The sequence below is a fragment of the Bos grunniens genome, chromosome 8 (assembly GCF_055505025.1).
Source record: "Bos grunniens cultivar Pamir isolate PY7600 chromosome 8, Bosgru_T2T1.0, whole genome shotgun sequence".
NCBI classification, from domain to species: Eukaryota; Metazoa; Chordata; class Mammalia; order Artiodactyla; family Bovidae; genus Bos; species Bos grunniens.
The window spans coordinates 78,771,522-78,776,227 of NC_141172.1; the positions used below are offsets into that span (position 1 = coordinate 78,771,522).

The 4,706-nt window shown below is 38.2% G+C and overlaps 1 pseudogene across 1 annotated transcript; it reads left to right on the plus strand.

Annotated features, from left to right (window-relative positions):
* The first annotated feature begins 3,385 nt into the window (after positions 1-3,385).
* On the plus strand, positions 3,386-4,457 carry LOC147367521 (programmed cell death protein 10 pseudogene; annotated as a pseudogene). The gene has a single exon (XR_015168834.1). The product of XR_015168834.1 is annotated as a programmed cell death protein 10 pseudogene (transcript).
* Positions 4,458-4,706: the final 249 nt, after the last annotated feature.

Below are 4,706 nucleotides of genomic sequence, written 5' to 3' on the forward strand. Positions count from 1 at the left end.
GTCCGATGGTTAGCACATTCTTTAGTACTACCCTTCATGGGAATTGGGATGAGGATTGGCCTATTCCAATCTTGTGGCCACTGCTGGGTCTTCCAAATTTGTTGACATAATGAATGCAACACCTTGGTGGCATCATCCTTTAGGGTTTTAAATAGTTCTATTGGAATTCCCTCACATCCACTAGCTTTATTACCAGCAGTGCTTCCTAAGGCCCACTTGACTTTCTCTTCAGATGTCTGGCTCTGGGTGGCTGACCACATCATTGAAGTAATCCAGTTCATTTGGATCTTTTTTGTATTCTTTTTTGTATTCATGGATCTTCCATGTATTCTTTCCATCTCTTCTTGATCTCTTCAGCATCTACTAGGTCTCTACAATTTATGTCCTTTGTCATGCTCATCTTTGGGCAAAATGCTCCTTTGATATCTCCAACTTTCCTGAAGAGATCTCTAGTCTTTCGCCTTCTGAGGTTTTCTTCTAGTTCTATACACTGTTCACTGAAGAAGGCCTTCTTGTCTCTCTGTGCTGTTCTTTGGAAATCTGTGTTTAGTTTGATATACCTTTCCCTTTCTCCCTTGCTTTTCACTTCTCTTGTTTTTTTAACTGTTTGTAAGATCTCCTCAGATAACCACTTTGCCTTCTTGCTTTTCTATTTCTTTGGGATGGTTTTGTTTGCTGCCTCCTGTACAATATTACAGACTTCTATCCATAGTTCTTCAGGCATACTCTTAACTAGATCTAATCCCTTGAATCTATTCATTACCTCCACTGCATATGCATAGGGGATTTGGTTGAAGTCATACCTAGCTGGCCTAGTGGTTTTCCCCACTTTCTTTAGTTTAAGAATGAATTTTGCTATGAGAAGCTGGTGCTCTCAGCCACAGTCAGCTCCAGGTCTTGTTTTTGCTAATTGTATACAGCTTCTCCATTTTCAGGTACAAAGAATGCAATCAATTTGATTTTGATATTGGCCATATGGTGATGTCCATGTGTAAAGTCATCTCTTGTGTGATTGAAAAGGGTATTTGCTATGACCAATGCATTCTCTTGGCAGAATTCAGTTAGCCTTTGCCCTGCTTCATTTTGTTCTCCAGGGCCAAACTTGCCTGTTACTCCGGGTATCTCTTGACCTCCTACTTTTGCATTCCAATCCCCAATGATGAATAGAACATCTTTTTTTGGTGTTAGTTCTAGGAGATCTTCATAGGTCTTCTAGGTCTTCATAGAACTGATCAACTTCAGCTTCTTCAGAATCGGTGGTAGGGACATAGACTTGAATTACTGTGATGTTGAATGGCTTGCCTTGGAAACAAATGGAGATCTTTCTGTCATTTTTGAGGTTGCATCCAAATACTGCATTTTAGACTCTTTTGTTGATTATGAGGGCTACTCCATTTCTTCTATGGGATTCTTGCCACAGTAGTAGATATAATGGTCATATGAATTAAATTTGCCCATTCCTGTCCATTTTAGTTCACTGATTCCTAAGATGCCTATGTTTATTCTTACCATCTCCTGCTTGACCACGTGCAATTTACCTAGATTCATGGCCCTAACATTCCAGGTTCCTATGCAGTACTGTTATCGAAGCATTGGATTTTACTTTCATCGCCAGATCTACCCACAGCTGAGCATCATTTCTGCTTTGGCCCAGCCTCTTCATTCTTTCTGAGGCTATTTAGTAGATCTCTTTTGCTCTTCCTGGGTTTCTGTGATAGCTCAGTTGGTAAAAAAAATCCACCTGCAATGCGGGAGACCTAGGTTCGATCCCTGGGTTGGAAAGATCCCCTGGAGAAGGGGAAGACTACCCACTCCAGTATTCTAGCCTGGAGAATTCCATGGACTACAGTCCATGGGGTTGCAAAGAGTCAGACACCACTGAATGACTTTCACTTCGCTCTTCCCCAGTAGCATGCTGGACACCTTCAGACCTGGGGGACTCGTCTTCACTGTCATATCCTTTTGTCCTTTTTTACAGTTCATGAGGTTCTCACAGCAGATATACTGAGGTGGTTTGCCATTCCCGCCTCCATTGGATCACGTTTTGTCAGAATTCTCTGCTATGACCCATCTGTCTCGGGTGGCCCTGCACGGCATGGCTCATAGCTTCACGGAGTTACATAAGCCCCTTCACCATGACAGGGCAGTGACCCGTGAAGGGGTATTTGTCTTTAACCAGTTTTAATTCTCTTTCAAGAGCATGCAGGAGTATGGTTGACAATGTAGTCACAGCTTATACCTCTGAGAATGTGAAGGTGTTGAAATAACAAATTGTCATTTTTCAGTGGCAACTATGTTACCTCCAACTTTTTCGTAATGCTGTTTCAAAATTTCCCTCATGTAATTCAAGACTGTTGGTTTTATCTTGATTTTCTCCACAGATCTTAAGACAGCTGTTCATTTTAATAGAACTTGAGGTCTTTGAACCCTGAAAACATTTGTACATTTTTTAAAAAGTTTATTTCTGTCTTTGCATTCCCGAAACTAAAATAGAAATAATTTAATCTTATTTCTATAGTAAATGCTTTATTATAGTCATCAATATTTACATTTCTGAGACTTATTAGTCACCCAGAAACATACACACATACTTTCTCAGTGTTGAATGTTTTCAAATTTAATAACTTCTAAACCAGTTTTTGGAACCTATCACAAACTATTGTGCTAAGTTATATATGAAAGTGTTAGTTGCTTAGTCGCGTCTGACTCTTTGCCACCCTGTGAACTGTAGCCCACCAGGCTCCTCTGTCCATGGGATTCTCCAGGCAAGAATACTGGAGTGGATTGTCATTCCCTTCTCCAGGGATCTTTTCAACCCAGGGATCAAACCTGGGTCTCCTTCACTGCAGGCAGATTCTTTACCATTTAAGCCACCAGGGAAGCCCAAGTTATATATATGCATGAATCTAATTTCTTCACTGTTAGAATATAAGCAAACTGAGAAGTACTGTCCTATACTGTACCTTAAAATAAAAGAATGAGTGTGCATTCATAAAAGAATATTCATTTATCAAAAAATATACATTCTAGATGATTTTTTGACAATATTTGGAGAACTCTTTTATAAAAATTTGAGAGCATCCAAAAATAAAAATATAAAATTTACCTTTCTTTTGAAACAAATTATTTTGTGTTACTTAAAAACTTAAGTTATAAAAGATTTAAATCAGTGTCTTAGTTTATTCAAGACAATAGATGTCCATGTTGATTACCCTTACATGCTGTTATTTGATTGCTCAGTCACGTCTGATTCTTTGAGACCCCATGGACTGCAGCACACCAGGTTTCTCTATCCTTCACCACCATCTCCCACTTATACATTCAGAAAAAAATTCAGAAATGTCAATTTTAGGGTTCCTCTAGGGTCTGTCCGGCATCACCAGAGTGAATTGATCAGGGAGTTGAAAAGGGCTTCAAAGGTGGCAAGTGAAGTCAGTACCTTAGTAACCGGTCAGTATATGTTTTGTGCTTTATTCTTTTATCGCAAAAAAGAGAAGAAAGACTGCTGTGAATGAAGATTCCTCTGCATTTTAGCACTGCTTTTTCTACTGTAGTTGGCTTTTGAATGAGGATGACAATGGAAGAGATGAAGAATGAAGCTGAGACCACTTCTATGGTTTCTCTGCCCCTCTATGCAGTCATGTATCCTGTGTTTAATGAGCTAGAACGAGTAAATCTGTCTGCAGCTCAGACATTGAGAGCAGCTTTCATTAAGGCTGAAAAGGAAAATCTAGGACTCACACAAGACATAATTATGAGAATTTTAGAGGGAAAAAAGTGTAGAAGTCAACTTCACAGAATCCCTTCTTCAAATGACAGCTGGTGATGTAGAAGAGTATATGATTGAACGATCAAAGCCAGAATTTCAGGACCTAAACGAAAAGGCACAAGGACTTAAACAAATTCTCAGTAAGATCCCAGATGAGATCAACAACAGAGTGAGGTTTCTGCAGACAATCAAGGATATAGCTAGTGCAGTAAAAGAACTTCTTGATACAGTAAACAATGTCTTCAAGAAATATCAATACCAGAACCGCAGGGCACTTGAACACCAAAAGAAAGAATTTGTAAAGTACTCCAAAAGTTTCAGTTATACTCTGAAAACTTATTTTAAAGATGGCAAGGCAATAAATGTTTTCATAAGTGCCAACAGACTAAATCATCAAACCAACTTGATACTTCAGACCTTCAAAACTGTGGCCTGAGAGTTGTGTATGTTAAGAGACATACTTCTCAGTGGCATCATTGGACTGCCTTTATCTGTAAATTTTAAAGTTTGACTGTATAAATTATCAGTCCCTCCTGAAGGGATCTAATAACCCAGGATGTTGAATGGGATTATTGCCATCTTACACCACATTTTTGTAAAATGTAGCTTAATCATAATCTCACACTGAAGATTTTGCATCACTTTTGCTATTATCATTCTTTTAAGAATTATAAGCCAAAAGAATTTATGCCTTAGTGTGTCATTATATAACGTTCTTTAAAAGAATTGTAAATATTGGTATTTGTTTCTGACATTTTAACCTGAAAGTGATATGCTGCAAGATAATGTATTTAACAATATTTGGTGGCAAATATTCAATAAATAGTTTACGTCTGTTAAACATTTCTTTACTTGAAAAAATGCATATATATATGTGAATATATATATGATCAGAAGACCAAGACAACTTGGTGTAACGTCTGCTGCTGCTGCTAAG